The sequence below is a fragment of the Phalaenopsis equestris genome, unplaced genomic scaffold (genome assembly GCF_001263595.1).
Source record: "Phalaenopsis equestris unplaced genomic scaffold, ASM126359v1 Scaffold000151, whole genome shotgun sequence".
NCBI lineage: Eukaryota > Viridiplantae > Streptophyta > Magnoliopsida > Asparagales > Orchidaceae > Phalaenopsis > Phalaenopsis equestris.
Genome location: NW_018164593.1, coordinates 850,975 through 862,949, shown reverse-complemented (window position 1 = coordinate 862,949; position 11,975 = coordinate 850,975).

Genomic DNA, 11,975 nt, shown 5'->3' with positions numbered 1-11,975 from the left:
AAAAAAATAACAAGCCAAGCTTGAACAATAAGTGAAAACTCGACACAAGCTCAAGTCGAATATCAATAACTTATAATTGTATTCTCTTTAATGATAGTTTTCAATCATGCAAATTTTTATAATATTATGTAGGACTAAACTCACATGCTCTTGTAATTCTAGCAGCTCGAGCAAATTGATATACACATAAATGACAACATGACATAGCAAGTGGCAGACATGAAACTCACAACATAAGATCATAACGACAATTCACCAAAAAAGGTCATTTTACTTTAACCCGTGTAAAACCAACATTTGTGTGTCACAACTGCATATCACCAAAAAAATGTCATCCAGAAGATCCTCATAAATTGCTACACAAAAAAAGAGAAGAATTTAGTTGTCATCATTAAAATTTCACATGTGACACTAACCAACAGTGATCAACAGACCATCCAGAAGAACCCATAAGTTCAAATGTCTCATCATGGACCTCTCAAACTCACAAAAAATGAAATGCAAATGGAAAAAAAAAATGATGACAACCACCATGAAATATGTGAAATAAAAAATATCAATAATACAAGTGATAAAGTAACCACGACCCACAAACCTACTCCAAAGCCACACCCAGAGATCCTCAAACCAATACCACAAAGCCAACCACAACCACCAACCCAATTCACTGCCACCACAGAACCACAAAGAACCACGATCCACAACCATCACCACGACCTACAACTCCACAAAGCACAACCCAACCCAAAGAACCACAACCAATGCATTATATTCTCTCAAAGAAATTTTGGTGATGTTTTGTGGTGTAATGCTTCATTCCATGAAGTTTTTGTGTGTGAAAAGAATTTCTTTTTACCAAAAGCTTTGAAATTAGGTTAGCATTATCATGATGAAACAATTCATGTATTTGTCTCCTAGCGGTGGTGACAATGATGATCATCACAAAAGTAATTATGAGGCATTTCTTATAGAATTTTTCAAACTAAACACAAGGCCTATCAGTACATAATATCCTCTAAAAGAAATTTCGTGATGCTCTATGGTGTAATGCTTTCACTTCATGAAGTTTCTGCATATGAAAAGAAGTTTTTTTTACCAAAATATTTGAAATTTGGTTAGCATTAGCATGATGAAGCAATCCATGTATTTGTCTCCTAGCAGTGGTGACAGTAATCATGGAAATGATAATCAATGCAAACTTACTTTTGAGGCATTTCTTATAGAATTTTGCAAATTAAACACAAGGCCTGTCAATGCATAATATTCTCTCAAAAAAATTTTGTGATGTTTTGTGGTGTAATGTTTCACTCCATGAAGTTTTTGTGTGTGAAAATAATTTTTTTTACCAAAATCTTTGAAATTTGAGCAAGATGAAGCAATCCATGTATTTGCCTCCTAGCAGTGGTGATACTGATCACGACAATGATGATCAATGAAAATGTAATTTTGATGCATTTATTATAGTATTTTTCAAAGTAAACACAAGGCCTATCAACATAATATTCTCTCAAAGAAATTTTTTGATGCTATGTGGTGTAATGCTTCACTTCATGAAGTTTCTGTGTGTGAAAAGAATTTCTTTTTGTCAAACTCTTTGAAATTGTGTTAGCATGAGCATAATGAAGTGATCCATCTATTTGTCTCCTAGTAGCGGTGATAGTGATCATGACAATGATGATCAATGAAAATGTACTTTTGAGGCGTTTCTTATAGAATTTTTCCAAGTAAACACAAGGCCTATCAATGCAGAATATTCTCTGCAAAAAATTTCTTGATGCTCTATGGTGTAATGCTTTACTCCATGAAGTTTTTGTGTGTGAAAAGAATTTCTTTTTACTAAAATCTTTAAAATTGGGTTAGCATTAGCATGTTGAAGCAATCCATGTATTTGTCTCTTAGCAGTGGTGACAGTGATCATGACAATGATGATCAATCAAAATGTACTTTTGAGGCATTTCTTATAGAATTTTTCGAAGAACAATCAAGGCATACCAATGCATAATATGCTCTCAAAGAAATTTTGTGATGCTCTATGATGTAATGATTCACTCCATGAATTTTATGTGGGTGAAAAAAATTTATTCTTACAATAATCTTTGAATTTGGGTTTGCATGAGCATGATGAAGCAATCCATGTACTTCTCTCATAGCAGTGGTGACAGTGATCATGACAATGATGATCAATGAAAATGTACTTTTGAGGCATTTCTTATAGAGTTTTTCAATGTAAACCCAAGACCTATCACTGCATAATATTCTCTCAAAAAAATTTCGTGATGTTTTGTGATGTAATGCTTCACTCCATGAAGTTTATGTGGGTGAAAAGAATTTCTTTTTACCATAATCTTTGAAATTGGTTTTAAATAAGCATGATGAAGCAATCCATCTATTTGTCTCCTAACAGTGGTGATAGTGATCATGGTAATGATGATCAATGAAAATGTACATTTGAGGCAATTCTTATAGAATTTTTCAAAGTAAAAACATGGCCTATCAATGCATAATATTCTCTCAAAGAAATTTCGTGATGTTCTGAGATGTAATGCTTCACTACATGAAGTTTATGTATGTGAAAGGAGTTTCTTTTTATCATAGTCTTTGAAATTGGGTTTGCATGAGCATGATGAGCAATCCATCAATCTTTTTTCAAAAAAAACACCGAACTTTGTGGCAACAAAGAAATTATAAAAGCACGTTGAAGTGAAATGCTCTTCACACTGCATAAATTGATCCCCCTTTTCTGCTCTGCAAGATTGATCTCATAAGGGCACAATGGTGCATGCACGCCTCCATCACAACAATAACATCACTGTCTCCATCACAACAAACAAAAGATGAAACACCAATGCCAAAAATTCATTACCATCAAAACAATAATATCATTGCCTCCATCACAACAAACATGAGGGCAAACACCAACACCACTGCTTCCATCACTGCCATAAAAAACCAAAAAAGACATAAAAAAAATCCAACAAAGACATCAACATCTAACAAAAATGATAGACAAAAATTTTGTACACGAGAAAAGATAGAGAAGGGAATACCAGAGTCATGAATAAGAGTTTAGGGAAGATGAGGAAGTGAGAGATCGCAAAGGAAGCAAGAGTCCGTACCCTTGGTTAGTGTAGACGACAAAGCGAGGAATCACAAAGGGGCACCCGCGGTAATAGATAACATAAGAAACATAATTGCGGCCCACATTTTACTTAAAATGCCCCACGATGCGCCTGAACTGCCGCCCAAACAACTCGAAACCGCGACCCAAAGTTGCACCGTGCCCCGAACGCCGCCCCAAACGGGGCCTTAATCCTTCATTTATACACAGAAGGGCATTACTTATGCTTAGGCATGTCTTAATTTTCTTCTTTTACCTGACCATGTTTTTGTTATTTTTTTATATCGCTGAACAAGTGGTCGTGGGCCAAGCGGTTGCCAACATTGTCAAGTCGTCACTTGATCCTGTTGGGCTCGACAAGTTAGGAATTAGACATGAGATTTAGTTTCTTCTCTGATATTCATTTTGGAGAAGCTTAGACTTCCTTCTATCAGTCACTAGTCGGTCGTTGCTTTTTTGTTTTATTCAGAGTTCTGTTCATTTGTCTTGATTTTGGTGAAATACTCATTCCATAAACGTTGATGGGTCTTCTGTAGCAAGTTACATGCTCGTGCCATCTGCAAAGCTTTTTTTTTTTCGGGTGCTAACTTGTGTTTTTGAGTGCATTATATTCTTCTTTTAAGCAGAACGTTGAACTTTACCACAACTGTTTAAAGTATTTTCTCATCTCAGTGAGCATTACATTGGGTGCATTTTTACTTATTCAATTTATTGTTGGTTTATAGCTTTGATTTCTTTTTCTTACCTGACAAACTAGATTGAACTGCCATGTAACCCTGTAACTCATCATAAGTTATCATCATCATCATCATCATCGTTATTATCATTATTATGATAGAAGGGGGAAAAATTAGGTGTTGGCATGAAAGATGAATGTAAACCACATGTTGGTGGGGTTGGGTGGAGCTTTTCTTCAAAGGAATGATAGAAGGTCGAATACATGCTTTTACAAATTTATATTTGTGGTTGAGGTGTAACGGCTAATAGAATCATGAGCAATGAAGGAAGAACTTTGTTTGTTGTGGAGTAGCAAAAGAGAATCATCTCTAGTATGCAAGTAGTGTCTTGTTTAAAGCTCACAAATTGTGGGAATTGATTTATCCTAAAAAATTACTGTTTTCAAATTAATCTTGATCATTGGATCAAGAACATTTAGATTTGCACTTCAGTTATCTCCATTTAATGACGATAGAATAAAACAATGCCTCTTTTGAATCTACACTGTTAGTTTATTGAAGTCATCACCAATCTATGATTTCTATCTAGATCCAACCATCCAAATCATATAATCCCTAACATCAATTCTAATGAGATCTTACAACCTACTTACATGCTAGAATCATCACTAGTATGTAATTATTGTCTTTTGAATCTGCTTATACATTAGAATCATCACTAGTATGTAATTAGCGTCTTTTGAATCTGCTTATACATTAGAATCATCACTAGTATGTAATTAGCGTCTTTTGAATCTGCTTGTACACTAGAACCATCACTAGTATGCAAGTAGTGTCATGTTAAAAGCTCACAAATAGGGGCAATTAATTTATCCTAAAAATTTTTATTTTTTTCAAATTAATCCTGATCATTGGATCAAGAACATCTTAATTTGTGCTTCAATGATCTACATGTAACGACGTTTAAATAAAATCATGTTTTTTTTGGTTTAATCTACATCGTCAATTTACTGTAAGAGTCTTGATGATCATGGAAGAACACTAATCTATGATTTCCATATAGATCCAGCCATCCAAATTAGATAATCTCCCTAATGATTTTCAATGATACCTAACAACCTATATTTGATCTCCATTAACATTTATTTTGAATCCCAAAATTTTGTCATTTTTGTAACTCTATTTCTATAAATAAGGCTTGTTAGCTTGTATTTAGATGATCGTCCATTAATGATTGTTTGAATGAAATTATTCACGAGTGTTCTCTCTTAGTTCATATTATTTATATGAATCTGCCAAAGTTGTGCATGCAGAGTCTCACCTTAACCTTCCTTTTTACATTCTTCTTCCATTAGTTCTTCTTACTTAATGCCCAATTAGTTTTCTGCCATGTAGATTACGTACTTCAACAAATTTTGAGTTTTGAAATTATAAAAATCTAGCTCTAGGGGGTCGGACTTGTTAGAAAATAAGAAGGCAATAATGAAATTATAAAAAGTCTACTGATGGCACTGCCATGTTAAACATGGCATTGCTTGTCCATCTTAGGCCATTATTAACTGTTGGGTTTAGTTTTCTTCTTTAGATATATTTTACTAAACAAATGTCTACCTGCCTGTTAACAAAATTGAAGGAGGTTTATGCAGTTGCCATCAAAATCTATCTTACTAACATATTTGCTCATTTTGAGATTAAACTGTAGGAAATTTGATGAAAGTGAGAATCATTGGCTGTGATTTTTACAATTAATTTTGATATTTGGGTGAGAATTTGACAAATGGGAGAAAGAGTAAAAAGTGAAGATTTGAAGATATATGTGAAATTGACCCGAATATCTCTATTAATTGATACCTTTTAACTTCAAGTACCTGTTCAATTTCTTGTTTGCCTTGGTTGCATTCTCTGCTCTGCACTCCACCCCAACTGATAATGAGATTTGATTTGAAGATACATTTTGATTGTTGCATGAATATCTTGGTTTGCATCTGCACAGACTCTTACTTTTTTATGTTTTACATGGGGAATCATTGCATGGAAAATTAAATAGAACATGTTTTGGGTCATACTCTCATATCTTCCACCCTTCTCCTTTCTTTGAGTCAGCTCATTCTTGCTTTATTCCTTCGTTATCTGTTTTTTTTTTTCTGTACTTCTATATAATAAATTATTCAATCCTGCAAGAGAGATTAGAAGAAGAGGAGAAACTAGGCATCAAATTACCAGAATAGTTTTAATAAGGCTGAAAGCTTGCTTTATTTTAGTTTTCCTTGAATTGTAAATTCTAAACCGTTATTTGATAAGGAGTTTTTGTTATTCAGTTGAATGGATGCTTAAAATCAATTATTTTACATTTCTGTAACTTTCAAATTCTAAGAATTTTTTTGCTCTGAGTGAAACTAATAGAGAGAAAAATGACAATGTTTTGTACCTGTGCTTGCATGATTTTATTTGGAAGTGTGCAGGAGATCTGAACTGGGTTGAAAAGTTAGTGTCTTGAAGCGTGCAGGGGATCTGAAAAATGAGTTTTTCCTCTATTCTTTGGCAGCATTTTCTTTAATGATTAATTTTTTAGGCTCATATGACATTTGATTTAGGCTCTTATAATTAATTATTGAGTCTTTTATGACATTTTTTTTTAATATTTGTTTTCTTATCAGATATTATGACTTATAAATTCATGTATACTTCACAATAACTTTATTATTCTATAAGCTTATGATGATATCCAGAAATCACACAAGTAATCAACCATTTTGGGAAATCATTACTTCTGTTTTGATTATTTCCTATCACCTGGAAGGATTACTTATGTTAATTATTTTGTGTGGGTGTTATCTGAACTTACTCCCTGCACTAAAAATCTATTACTAAAAAACTATTTTTCTATCATTTGGGAGTTATATGTGAAAATTAAGGCAAGAGTTAGACTTTTTTGGCGATGAAATACTTGCTTTGAATCACATTAACTTACATTTGAGAACTGGGATTGGTGATGTATCATTGCCTCTGCTTCTTAACTCTTAACTTTTCTTTAAGCTTCTTTAAATTTATGTTTATTGAATCATAGGTAAGTTTGTGGCTGCAACATAAATTTTGAACTTATTTGGAGATGTGAATCATATGAACATACATTTGGAAATTAGGATTGGTGATGCCTCACTGCGTCTGCTTCTTAACTTTTAACTTTCTTAAATTTTCTACAACAGAAATTTTGAACTTCTTTAGGGATGAAATATCTGCTTTGAATCATATGAACTTACATTTGGGAATTGGGATTGGTGATGCCTCACTGCTTCTACTTTTTAACTCTTAACTTTCTTCTTAGTTTCTTTAATTTTCTACAGCAGAAATTTTGAACTTCTTTGGAGATGAAATATCTGCTTTGAATCACTTGTACTTATATTTGAAAGTTGGGATTGGTGATGCCTCACTGCTTTTATTTCTAAACTCTTAACTTTCCTTTTAGTTTTTTTAATTTTCTGCTTATTGAAGCTTGAGTTGGTTTGTGGCTGCAGCATTCAAAATTTATGCTTATTCCTTATATTGTGAGCTTGTGACATTCATCGGTTGGGTTAGATCCTCTGGGAAGTCATCATATGATAACCTCATGGATCAGTGAAGTATTTGCCTCGCTTGACTAATTTGAAGAGCTCAAGACATGTTGATTTAGTGACTATAGTTAGAGGCTTAGAGCTAAGGAGTTAGATGAAGTTAATCTGACAATTTTGTACTACTTTTTTTAATGTAAATGTTAATTACAAATTTGTTGTGTCAAAAGTCATTTGTAGTTTATACTACAATTGTAATTTATAAGATATTAATTATTGGTTGTATATTTGTAACAATTTCATTATTTCAAATTGTAATATTATTATGTAAGAAGTAAAATTTGTTTTGCTTAAAGTTGGTCCTTACATATATATTTTCTGCAATAAAAAATGTTTTGAATTATAACTTTTTTAATCGAGCTCATTTCAAGCCGAACACGAGCCAAAACAGAACATTTCGAACATATTTGAATCGAACATGAACATACTTTTAGTGAACAATTTTAAACAGTAGACGAATATGAACATCTAGAATTTCAACACAAACCAAACACAAATAAGGGCTTGGCTCGCTCATGCTCAACTGGGGTTTTGTGTTCGCCGTCGTATGTCACCATCGTAGGAGTGAGGCATTTGTCAAGGCAAGTGCAGAGTGGCATTGAGTAAGGGGAGGAGGTCACAAGTGATTTCATCCAAAAGATCAAGGTATCGTGGGTGTCATGTTTAAGGTTTTCAAAAAGCTAGTTTGCGAACAGCTCGTGTTCGACGCGCTAAATAGCTCATGTTCGATTTATTCCTAAACAAATAAAACAAAAACAAACAAACTTTTGTTCTATCACGTTCGTCTCATTTTGATTTGAATTAATTAAATCATAAAAATAATAATATTTTAATATTTTTATATTAATTTTTTATGTTGTATTTAAAAAAATAGATTTTATTATTTTTAAAATAATTTGAGCTAATTTCGAGTCGAACACGAGCTGAAACAAACAAACAAATTTGAATTGAGTCGATCACAAACATACTATTCATGACAAATTTCAAACACAAGCCTACTTTGAGATAAAAAAAAATCGAACAAGTCAAGCACAAAAAGCAATGGGCTAGCTCAAACTCGGCCCTTTTACACCCGCAATCATGTTTGTCATCATAGAACTTCATAGGGAGGGTGTAGGGCGGCATCATTATGCATGTAGAGCAAATGTTTGAGTCTCATATCACACAAGGTTAACATGATAAGCAGATATCCAATTTCCCCAATATTACAACAAATTAGGCTAATGAGAACAAAATGAGGGTAATATGCATATGCACACCATCATTAATGATAATGACAACATTATGATAAGTTATTATCATGCAAAAATTAGATGTCTTAACTATCAAACATGATTACAATTATGAAATCAATGAACTTGGTCCAAATTTATTTGACATAATTGAATTTATTGCCCCAAACTCAAATAAAGCCTTTTCAAGTGTTACTTTGATTTGGGACTAGAGTTTGTTATTAGTACTACAAAGCACAGTAATGTTATTGGCACGACTGCAATACCATAACTTATGATTGATGCCACTAAAGCTAAAAAATAATACCGTTTTATTTGTCCTTTGTAGTAAACTTTTGAATTTGGCCTCCACGAGATTTTTAACAACCAATCCTACGCTAGAACTTCCATTATTCTTCTCCTTACGAGCTTCAATCTTTATCTCACTATATGACTTGATCTACCAACTTCTTAAATGTTATTGACAATAAATATATTCCTCCTAATATCCTTTCCTAAGTTGTAAAGAAAAGTATAAATCTTCCATTCTTCATGTCAACCATTGGAATGAATGAATATAATGATTTGAACAAACTTAATTTTATATTTTCTTACTAGTATTTTATTTTTACCCCATCATTTAAATCATTAATCAATTTTACACAATATGCCACTGATAGATATTTATCCAATACAAGCCTTTAGAAATGTGACAAAGAATTATTGCATCGAGTCCAAAACAATTGTGATATTGAATTGTCTAACAACAAACAATGCCTTCTGAAAGTTGAAATATTGTCAAGTCCCCCTTATAGTCTTTTAGGACACTTTAGACCTTGAATTCTCATATTTCAAGTCATAAGGCAAATCATTAGATTCTATCATTAAACTGTTTTATTGAATATAAGAAGAAAATCCTTCAAGAATTGCTTTTTATAGCATAATATTCGAAAGGCCAAATACTAGTTGGCATTGTTCACTCGGCCTACATGAAGACTTAACTAGCCAATCCAATAAACTTGCCATATTGGCAATTTCATCCAATCGAAAAGTGAATGGTTACTTGTCAAATTGGTTTACTTCAATCATTCGTCTTCCAACTGAAAATAAATTTCTGAGTCAAAAGAACTTTATCAAGCTATAATTGTATTAGATGCTTCAATTTAATTTAAATTTAGTGAAGTATGAGAAAATTAGAAAATTCTTTGTAGTTTTTAATAATGCCATCAAAATGAATTCTAGTTATTCTCAACCAACCACAAACATTTTTCTCCTCATTGTTATGCATGTAAAAAAGCTCTTAAAGGATCTAGCACCGCGGTACTAGGTAAGCAGTGCTATAGTATTATCCTTTGACTTGATCAAATCACGTATGAAAGTGACATAATGTTCTTATCTATTAAGAATGATCAACATCAAATAAATTGATAGACCAACAAATCATAAAGTTTCAATGTCGAGATGCTAAAATCAAATTCAATCAACACGATCGTCTCAACTGAAACATTAATTCACCGTCAACTTACTTGATGAAGCGTCATGACGCTAAGCATTGACACTATAATGATAGATCCAGAAATGATTAAATATAATCAATTCTATATTTAATCATTATCAAAACATCCATTCAACATAAAATGCATTAATTGAGCACCATGATACCATAGTATTGTGCTTTGGTGTATGTTCGGTATCCCTAACCATTGGGTGGTGTTGGCTGGTCATGTGGTGCACATAATTTTGTATGAGCGCCTAGACACCACGGTGTTATACCATGATGTTTAACGTGATAGGGCGCCACTGTGCATATTAATGGCACTAAGGTGATAGGGCACCACAATGGTGGTCAATGGAGCTTTGAGGTTGAACCCATTTTCAAAAGATTCCGACCAACTAAGCTCATGGGACAGTGAAAATGGTCCTGAGGTGTCATTCAAGGTAATGAAATTTGGATAATCTAAAAGTGACACAAGCATACATAATTGAACATTAACAAATTACATAATAATTTCATAAGAAAATGCATGATGTTGAACTAAAATTTAATTTTTTTTTTCAAACCAATACGAACTTATTTAATTTTGATCTTTTTTTTTTCTAACAATGATGCTAAAAAATTGATCTAGAATATGATCGGTTCACAGAAGTGCACTCGTTATTCAAGTAATAAAGTGATTAAGTGCAAGATCACACTCGCCAGAAATTGAAATGAAAATTTCAAGTTAATTATATCCTAATGCAAACGATTAATAGTAATAATATTTTTTATGGTTTTTAAATTTATTTATTTTTTTAAACTAGTAAATACATAGAGTTATTATAAATCTACACTAAGTTTTCTTACGATTGTTAATCAAGAATAGATCTACTCTTTAATTTTCACCGAGACTTAAGAAGCATTGAGGTTTTATATTATATTTTAGAATAAATTAAAACATACAAATGACTTTAGGATTCTCTATTTCCCTTATATTTTCATTTGCCAATAATTATATTCATGTATTCTTAAAAAAAAACTTGATGTTAACTTTACTATTTACTAATGTTTTTAGTCAAAATTGTTAGATCATAATTTATTCTGAAATATACCTCTCTAGAATATATTTAAATGAAATGCAATGTTAATTAGACAACTTCAATTTTAATTTTGTTCCAACCATAAATGCAGAAATAAAATTACTCAAACGTAAGACTAGTTCAAAAAAAAAAAACTTAATTATAACACATGTGCACTAATAATAATTATTAATAAAAAAAACACTTAATTATAACACATGTGCACTAATAATAATTATAAAATAAGAAAACCCACTCAAAGTTACAAATAAAAATAAGAGAAAACACCCAATTTAGCCCTAAAGATTTATTTTGCTTTTGATCTCATCCACTCGCACAAGCTACACTACTTTATCTCAATCTCACTCACTCCACTCACTAAGGGTCTATTTGGGGTAGCTGTTGATTATTGATAATCTGTTGATAAACAGTTGATCCAGATAAACTGTTAATCATTAGTTGAACAGAGAAGTTGGTTGTCTGTTTGATTTGTATGTTTGAAAAACAACTGATTTGTAACAATTTTTAAATAAATGATCATTTTGTCCCTATACAGTAATGTTTTTATACCTGACATATTATAACTATATAATTGATACTTAAGGAGCAAAAAACCACTTCAAAATAGTAGGAAAAATAAGATACATGTCTCACTTAACAGTGAGTAACAAGTGCACTAAAAAAAACTTTTAAAATTACAACTAAAAATATGATAATACTAATTTTGAAATCTAGATGGCATATGTCACGAGCTACGTCGTCCTCCAAGGATACCATCCAACCCCGATACTATATATAATTTAAT